This window comes from Coregonus clupeaformis, chromosome 12 (assembly GCF_020615455.1).
Source record: "Coregonus clupeaformis isolate EN_2021a chromosome 12, ASM2061545v1, whole genome shotgun sequence".
Classification (NCBI taxonomy): domain Eukaryota; kingdom Metazoa; phylum Chordata; class Actinopteri; order Salmoniformes; family Salmonidae; genus Coregonus; species Coregonus clupeaformis.
The window spans coordinates 24,277,650-24,287,573 of record NC_059203.1 but is presented as its reverse complement, the minus strand read 5'-3'; the positions used below and the strand labels follow the sequence as shown (position 1 = coordinate 24,287,573).

The following is a 9,924-nucleotide window of genomic DNA, read 5'->3' as shown; positions in this document are numbered from 1 at the left end:
TTATTTTTGTTTTTCCTCTAATTTAATCTGAGCCTCTATGCTACAGTTTTTTTTGCTATCTATCTGTTCTGTTAGACCTTCTATTTCTTTTGTTAGTATGGACTCTTTTGACTTAAATTACTTTTGTTTTCGAGATGAGTACTGAATTGCATGGCCTCTAAAGGCACATTTAAAAGTATCCCATACAATAAGGGGATTTGCTGTACCTATGTTATGTCGGGAAAAAAACAGTTATAATTCCTCTGTCCTAGTTAAAAACAAGTTATCATCCAATAGGCTTTGATTCAATTTCCAATATCCTCGCCCACGTGGAAATTCAGTAAGAGTAATGTATATGCCAATTATATGATGGTCCGACCGCATTCTGTCCCCTATAAACACTTTTTAAAACGTTTGCTGCCAACGAGAATGACATAAGAAAGAAGTCAAGATGACTAGCTTGATTGAGTCTCCGCCATGTATATCTCACTAGGTCAGGATATTTAAGCCTCCATATATCTACTAGTTCTAATATATCCATGACATTCACGATTTCCTTAAGAGCTTGAGGGTGATAGTTTGTAGTGTGATTTCCTTTACGGTCCATTGAGCTATTTAAAACAGTATTATAATCTCCCACCATAATAATAGAGTATTGCATTGCTTGCATGGTTGATAAAATATTATTAATATTGTCAAAGAAGTGTGGATCTTCATTATTTGGTCCGTAAAGGTTAATGAGCCATATCTGTTTATGATCCAATAACATATTTAAGATAATCCTTCTACCTTGTGGATCTGTTCGGACAATTTACACATTCGGATCGAAATTACTGTCAATTAATATCATCACCCCCCCCAGTCCTTTTCCCATGCAACTTCATCTAGAATTGTTGAATGAGTTTCCTGTAAACAATATATATTATATTCCTTCTCTTTGAGCCATATAAATATTGTTCTTCTTTTGTTATTATCTGCTAAGCCATTACAGTTATAACTGGCTATACTTATTTCACCACATACCATAATGAGATACAAGTTTCAAATCTATTTATCATTATATATGTTTGTAAATTTACCAATAAAAAATACCATAATGATTGAGTGCCCATATATCTGTACCATGATATTTGCATTGCTACTAAGTCATCCCAGTGATTGGCATACCACCCCCGTCCCCCCGGATCCCTAGGCCCCCGAGAGGCCAGGACCCATCCATCGAAAACAGCACACAGTGCCACCCATAAAACAGAAGCAGGTCAACCGCGAAAAGCATTTCCAATGCTCTCACCTCAATATATATATAGCTATTTAAAAATATATATCTATTCAAATATCTTGCATATCTTAATTTCCATCATTATCAATTAATATGCGTAATAATGTTGGCATATAACCCAGATTGCCATTGTATTACATTACATTTTTGTCAAGCAATTATTATTTTAGCAAACAATTATTGTGGTTCATCCTATATTCTCCATAACATCCTTACCCCCTTGCAGCAGATGTGGGATACACACACACATACGCACATACTCTAACACACTCAACCCCTTTCCTCCACAATCAAACATATGATCAGATGCTCAACGGTTGTTACATCCCAGAGCCCAACTCAAGAAAGGACCTGATTTACGAATGCATATACAGTTACTGCTGTTTGAGAAAGCATGCAAGATTGAACAAAAATTGACAATAATGTGAGATTTGATTAACCAATGTCAAGTCCTAGGTGATGGAGATCAGATCCACCCTCTTCCCCTGAGGCACAAACACTCTGGTCCCCCGTTGTAACCATTTTTCCCAAGCATCTCCGTGCAGTCAGACCTTTGATTATTTTGTGCCACCAGGGCCACAATAATATGCCCCCTCTCTGATTGTCAGAGTGTGACCCCCTCCCCATGGGTTACTACAGCCAGTGTTGCCAGCACTGCCACTACCTGGGTGGGGGTACCCCACCGGAAACCCCACCGGCTAGGTACAAGGTCGTCAAGGTTCTCATTAGCAGCTTTGAGAATTTCCTTGTATATTATGCTCTCCCATCAGGGGGCTCTGGCTTTGTAGGACCAACCCTGCCAGGCAGGCTCAGAATCTTGAGGGGGCGGTGCTGCTCAAGTAGGTTTCTGACCGCATTTATTTTTCTGTTTTGGCTGCATATATGCAACTTACAGCAGGGCCATAAAACACAGATGGGGACTTCTCTTTGGTGTATGGGTCGCTCAGGTGGGTGTCTAGGATATAGGGTTGGGGATCGTTCCATGATGATAGGACAAAAAAATAGATTAGATGTATACTTTATTTTAAAATGTTTATCCCTAATCTGCACAAAATTGAAAGCTCTCTCTAACAACCCCTGCTCACAGACACACGTTGATTCTGGGATATGCAACCATTTCCTTTCTCACTCACTTAACGCCACACTTTTCCAAACACAAAAATGCACACCACACCTTCCATCACAATACATCCACACATACCCACAAACTGTGCCTTCTATGTCTTCTGTTTGCTATGTTTTTATCTCCACTATGTTGATTGAGTACTTGTGTTCTAATTAGTTATATTTGAAGATGTATTATTTTGCTAGTCATCTTTTCTTGTAATACCGTCTTATCCCTTTAGAAAATACTATAAATACTATAAATGTGCTTTATTTTTACAATCCCTACCAAGGCTAGTATTGGGTGTTCCATTATTCGACTCCTCTATTAGAACTTTCAGAATAGCCATGGAGTAGTCTTTGTGTCGCGGAACAATTGGTTGTCAACATACAGTTTATCGACAATGAGAGCAACAGGCTTCCCTTTTAATCTATTTTCTTTGTGCCGTGCTGCAATCTCCCTCGGGAACGGATCATTTATGCCTATTTTCGTGCCAGCAAGTCTTTTACCTAGGCTTTTAACCATTACTTTATCCTTAAAGAAAGCAAATTTGGCAACGATTGGACGCTCATATCTCAGTCCTCTTCGTCCGAAACGGTGTACACGTTCGAGTTGGATTTTATCGACAGCATCGAGTGGGATTTGAAGCGTTGTAAGAAAGAAGTCCTTCACAATTGTTTCGGTAACCTCTCCTTTTTCTTGGATACCCGTAAGTACTAGATTTTCTCTCATCGATCTAGTTTGTATGTCTAGTAAGGCTTCTCTCAGAAAGTTGTTCTCCTTTTTAAGTTCCTTAACATCCGTTTCTATCTTAGTGACTGTCCCTTTGAGCTTTTTTGTATCTTTCTCCATTATCGCAGCTTTTTCGTCACTCATTTCAAGACTCGCCTTCAACTCTTTTACATCATTACTGACCAACTCTAGTATGCCCGGTTTGTCATTATCGACTTCAACAGATCGCTTTTCACACTTACCAGTCCCAGTGGTGAAAAGCGTATATCATCTGTATCGGTCGATGAGTCGCGTTTTCTCTTGGAGATTGATTCTCCTCGTTTATCCTCCGTCATGTTTGAGTGTTGCTTGTTGCTGTAATATTTGTCGATACATTTCTCTAGCCTTATAATTTGTTTTGTGTTATTATCCAGATTGAATGTTATTACCCACAAATATATGAAGTGCTAATATTTAGTCTAACTTACTGATATTTAATATTATGTTTTCATCTTGAGGTGATTCGCACCGCTGTGTATTCAATACGCCATCTTGTTTACCGGAAGGTCTAACCCCAACCCTTACCCTAACCATTATTCTAAACCTTACCCTAACCCTAACAGTAACCTTAGCAAGCAGTTGCTTAACAACCAATAGTCAGTTGCGTATCAACAAACAGTTTGTTGATAGTATGACCATCTGTAGAGCATCTACAGTGGGGAGAACAAGTATTTGATACACTGCCGATTTTGCAGGTTTTCCTACTTAAAAAGCATATAGAGGTCTGTAATTTTTATCATAGGTACACTTCAACTGTGAGAGACGGAATCTAAAACAAAAATCCAGAAAATCACATTGTATGATTTTTAAGTAATTAATTACTTAAAAATCATACAATGTGATTTTCTGGATTTTTGATTTTTAGATTCCGTCTCTCACAGTTGAAGTGTACCTATGATAAAAATTACAGACCTCTACATGCTTTGTAAGTAGGAAAACCTGCAAAATCGGCAGTGTATCAAATACTTGTTCTTCCCACTGTACAAGTGGACAATCCAAATATAGTGTGACCGCACGTCCGCTTATAGCTCCTCCCACCAGCCTCCTCAGATCATAAGTCACGCAGCAGCTCCTGTAGTGCTGTGGGTTGATGAGAGAGAAGGGTCTGTATCTTCTAGCTGCACAGTTTTGCTGCTGTTCGTCCAGTTTCCTGAGATTCCTAACAAGACCAGCCTACTGTGTAAAAATCTATGTTTCTTTCAATTTGGTTTTGTTTGTGTGACGCAATCATTTCAATTTCACTATAATACAATAATATCTATCAAAATAGTTCAGGAGTCACATGACCCAAACAATCCAAGCAAAAGTTCTAAAGCCTGTGATTGTGTGTCTATCACTACTACATTGAACAAAAATATAAACGCAACATGTATCAATTTCAAAGATTTTACTGCGTTACAGTTCATATAAGGAAATCAAGACAATTTAAATGAATTCATTAGGCCCTAATCTACAGATTTCACCTGACTGGGAATACAGATATGCATCTGTTGGTCACAGATACCTTTAAAAAAAGGTAGGGGCGTGGATCTGAAAACCAGTCAGTATGTGATGTGACCACCATTTGCCCTGTGCAGCGCGACACATCTCCTTCACATGGAGTTGATCAGGCTGTTGATTGTGGCCTGTGGAATGTTGTCCACTGCTGGATATTGGCGGGAACTGGAACATGCTGTCGTACATGTCGATCTAGAGAATCCCAAACATGCTCAATAGGTGACGTGTCTGGTGAGTATGCAGGTCATGGAAGAACTGGGACATTTTCAGCTTCCAGGAATTGTGTACAGATCCTTGCGACATGGGGCCGTGCATTATTACGCTGAAACATGAGGGGATGGCGGCGGATGAATGGCACGACAATGGGCCTCAGGATCTCGTCACATTATCTCTGTGCATTCAAATTGCCACAGATACAATGCAATTGTGCTCGTTGTCCGTAGCTAATCCCTGCCCATACCATAACCCCACCGCCACCATGGGGCAGTCTGTTCACAACATTGACATCAGCAAACCGCTCACCCACACAACGCCATACACTCTGTCTGCCATCTGCCCAGTACAGTTGAAACTGGGATTCATCCGTGAAGAGCACACTTCTTCAGCATGCCAGTGGCCATCGAAGGTGAGAATTTGCCCACTGAAGTTGGTTACGACGCCAAACTGACCCTGGTAAGGATGACGGGCACGCAGATTAGCTTCCCTGACATGGTTTCTGACAGTTTGTGCAGAAATTATTCGGTCGTGCAAACCCACAGTTTCATCAGCTGTTTGGTTGGCTGATCTCAGACTATCCTGCAGGTGAAGAAGCCGTATGTGGAGGTCCTGAGAAAAATGTGCTTTTTGTGCGTATGGAAAATGTCTGGGATCTTTTATTTCAGCACCTGAAACATGGGACCAACACTTTACATGTTGCATTTATATTTCTGTTCTGTTTCTAGCCAGTTGGCAATTCTTGGAAATTACTGATTTGCTTGTTATGGTTTGTAACCCTTTCGTAACTGTACAGTAGTTCAATCAATTCAGTTTGAATTGAACTTTTGTGCAGAATGTTCTGCTCTGACTCCAATCTTTCATCTCATGCAGAAAGAGACTTGTGTTCTCTGTAAACAGCATTTGGCCTGTGCAGCTATTGACAGGACTCATCATGCACTCCACACAGCAAGTCTTTCTCTTTGTGACGGTTGCTCTAGAAGCTCTGCTCTGTGTATTATTGCTTTTGCCTGCTCTAGCTTATACTCTGCCTGCACTTTCCTGACCACTGGTCAGTAGCACTTGTCTCGCTCACAAAGATTGTACATATTTGAAGACAGAAATAAATAATAAACTCATTTTTGCTTGACAACATGTTCTCTCCTCCTCTATCCTATTGCTTCTCTAGTCCAAGTTTACTTTACAAAAAATAGTGCACTGTATAGGGAATAGGGTGCCATTTGGGATGGGCCCCACATCTCCAGCACAAATGCACACTGACCACATTGTATCCGATCTCTGCAGTGTTTATTGATTTCTACCAGCAACACATGCTGAGTTGTTCTGTTGTGTGCAGATTTCACAGTGGTGTTTCTCAACCTCTGGACTGATCCTGTTTGTGTACTCACACTTCTCTAATGCCGTAAATGAGAAGGGTTACGGGAAACCCATCCCCCTCATATGAAGTCAGGATAAACTATTGACTGACTGTTGTGTAATCTATGGTTGCTGGCCAATAGCATCCTGTGTTCTTTAAAAGGCTGTGTGTGTTTTGTTGGTCTTCATTTTTGCAGAGGCCATGATGAAGGGAGTTGCAGTGCGAGTCGGCCTCATTGGCCTGCAGCTGGCCTGCGTTACCACGGCACCGACCAATAAGGTAGGGTCACACACAGGTCACAGGGGGGAGGGCAGTCCGTCAGGGATAATATTTTGTTTTGTTGTGTTGATCAGCCTACATGCGATTGTGACTTCGTGTTTTTGTGTTGTTACATCAGTTCAGACGTGTCTTTTGACCACAGTTTTGTGTGCGCAGAGAGCACAATGTAGGCTAATACAAGATCGCCTCAAGTTTTAGGGGTTAGATTGAGCTATACTGTGTTAGACTGAGACAAGTCTAGATGTCCTGGTTGCTGTTTCCGTACCCCATCCTATCACCCCCAAACAGACAGTGCACCATGTCTCCTAGCTACAAACAGCATCATGTTATCATATCACGTCTGGGGTGAAAGACCAACTGGTTAACGCTTTATGCTCCTTTGAGTGTGGGCATGCAGGAGTCTAGAGGGCGTAACCAGTCCGAGACCAATCGGTTTTAGATATACTAGTATTGAGTTCTACTGGTTATTATGTATTCGTAAGTGGTGGGATAGCTTGTGTGTACAGTGTGTGTGCTTGATATTACATCTTTTATACAGGATTAGTTAATGTTTGTGATATTGTGAGCTGCATAAGGATTTGAAGGATGAGGACATTCCATGTATTTATTTCTGTCAAGGTGGGTGCCAGAAGGTATGCGTGCCAAGATAGCTTGGGGGCCACTGGTACTAATTGTAGAATGAGTACGTGATGGAATATCCTGACTAGGTTGCAACACAATACCATATAGGGTGATCCTATGGTGGTGAGGAGTGACACTCAATATTGGTTGGCAACTGTTGGATGTAATTAGTTTGGAAAGCATTAAATAAACTGAGAGGTTTTCTATGTAAGTAATTCAAATGACAATAGGCTACTCACGTACCGCTTGTCATGTGAATCCGGTACTGTAATATTAAATACTTTGTACCAACTCTCCATTAAAGTTTAACTATTCTCTTGCATACTGAATGCCTCGATACCTGAAAACTCATCATAACAGTGCTTGAGAGTGAGTGTGTGTGTGTGTGTGTTTTTTTGTGTGTGTGTGTAAAAATGCAGTCTTGTTTTGTGTGCAGAGTAATATGGAGGGTTATTAGTGCTAATTATAAAATGCAATGCTTAAATGCTAAATTGGGATGCAAAAACCCCCAGTTATAAACGGAATCATGAATGTTAATTTGGAATGGTAATTAATAAATACAATGCTTAAATGCTAAATTCGAATTCGAATTTAGTATTTAAGCATTTCATTTTAGAAATGTCACCGATAACCCTCAAATAATTATGTGGCTAGCTGTGTGACACAAGCAAAGAAAAAGACTGCATCTGTATTCAAATGTTGTCTGATAGTAAACAGTGTTGATGGTGTTTCCTGATCCTTTATACAACAGGGACTGGGACATCTACAGCTTTCACGTCAACTCCACAGTGACCAGTCGCTATGCAACCACTATCATCACCAGCCGGGTGGCCAATCGGATCGATCAATCACAAGACATAGAATTTCATAGAATTTCTCTTCCTCAGGAACATTGAGGGAAAGACGTATGATGGGGTTGTGAAACAGAAGGAGGAGGCCTCCAGAGGGCCCCCATTGATTTTGTTAGTCACTTTCACTCAGATATCATATGAACATGGCACAGGTCATGGCAAAATGTGTAGAATTGAAATTAGTTTTAAAACTGCAACATTTTCTCTCAGCTCCATAGCAACATGTGTAGAATTGCAGAAAATGTAGCACTACAAATCTTTCTCTCCGCTGTCAAGAGGGAGGCCACTCAAATGTTTTGCCCGAGAAGGTGGGGGGGGGGCAACTAAATCTCACTAAGGGCCCCCAAAAGGCTAGGGCCGGCCCTGTGTGTGTGTGTGTGTGTACTGTATCTGTGTCTACAGTATGTGTGTGTTGGTGTGTTAGACTGTGCCTCTTTTATGTCTCCTCAGTTCTGTGGGGAGGACCCATGAGGAGTTTAAGACGTCTGTGACTGTGGCTGCGCTCAGTAAGGTGACCTTTGAATTGACCTATGAGTAGCTGTTGAAATGCCGACTGGGCAAGTACGAACTGCTGATCCACGCTCGACCCATGCAGCCTGTCGCTGACTTCAAGGTGAGAGAGAGAGAGAACAGATCAAATCAATGAACATGGATTGATGAGTCATTCCATTTGAGGTTGATGTTGTATTTTCTTTCTTTTTTCTCTTTTCCTTCTCTTCCTTATGGCCAGATTGACGTGTACATCAATGAGCGACCAGGCATTAACTTCCTGGACAGAAAAGGAGGGCTGAGCACCAAAGCGCTGGCTAATGCCATCACCAAAACACTCGCTTCTAGTGAGGTAATGTCCTCAACAGAGTAATGTAGAGCTAACCAAAATGGCAAGTCCAGTCAATACATACAGTGAGGGAAAAAAGTATTTGATTTTGTACGTTTGCCCACTGACAAAGAAATGATCAGTCTATAATTTTAATGGTAGGTTTATTTGAACAGTGAGAGACAGAACAACAACAACAAAAATCCAGAAAAACACATGTCAAAAATGTTATGAATTGATTTGCATTTTAATGAGGGAAATAAGTATTTGACCCCCTCTCAATCAGAAAGATTTCTGGCTCCCAGGTGTCTTTTATATACAGTGGGGAGAACAAGTATTTGATACACTGCCGATGTTGCAGGTTTTCCTACTTACAAAGCATGTAGAGGTCTGTAATTTTTATCATAGGTACACTTCAACTGTGAGAGACGGAATCTAAAAGAAAAATCCAGAAAATCACATTGTATGATTTTTAAGTAATTAATTTGCAATTTATTGCATGACATAAGTATTTGATCACCTACCAACCAGTAAGAATTCCGGCTCTCACAGACCTGTTCGTTTTTCTTTAAGAAGCCCTCCTGTTCTTCTTAACTGCACCTGTTTGAACTCGTTACCTGTATAAAAGACACCTGTCCACACACTCAATCAAACAGACTCCAACCTCTCCACAATGGCCAAGACCAGAGAGCTGTGTAAGGACATCAGGGATAAAATTGTAGACCTGCACAAGGCTGGGATGGGCTACAGGACAATAGGCAAGCAGCTTGGTGAGAAGGCAACAACTGTTGGCGCAATTATTAGAAAATGGAAGAAGTTCAAGATGACGGTCAATCACCCTCGGTCTGGGGCTCCATGCAAGATCTCACCTCGTGGGGCATCAATGATCATGAGGAAGGTGAGGGATCAGCCCAGAACTACACGGCAGGACCTGGTCAATGACCTGAAGAGAGCTGGGACCACAGTCTCAAAGAAAACCATTAGTAACACACTACGCCGTCATGGATTAAAATCCTGCAGCGCACGCAAGTTCCCCCAGATGTCCAGGCCCTTCTGAAGTTTGCCAATGACCATCTGGATGATCCAGAGAAGGAATGGGAGAAGCTCATGTGGTCTGATGAGACAAAAATAGATATTTTTGGTCTAAACTCCACT

General features: G+C 41.1%; 1 long non-coding RNA gene across 1 annotated transcript; it reads left to right on the top strand.

The window, feature by feature from the left end:
* Positions 1 to 5,524: 5,524 nt before the first annotated feature.
* LOC121578641 lies at positions 5,525 to 8,728 on the top strand. Its single transcript, XR_006002800.1, has 4 exons — positions 5,525 to 6,480; positions 7,853 to 8,063; positions 8,403 to 8,565; positions 8,683 to 8,728. It is a non-coding gene; the product is annotated as an uncharacterized LOC121578641 (long non-coding RNA).
* The last annotated feature ends 1,196 nt before the right edge of the window (positions 8,729 to 9,924 follow it).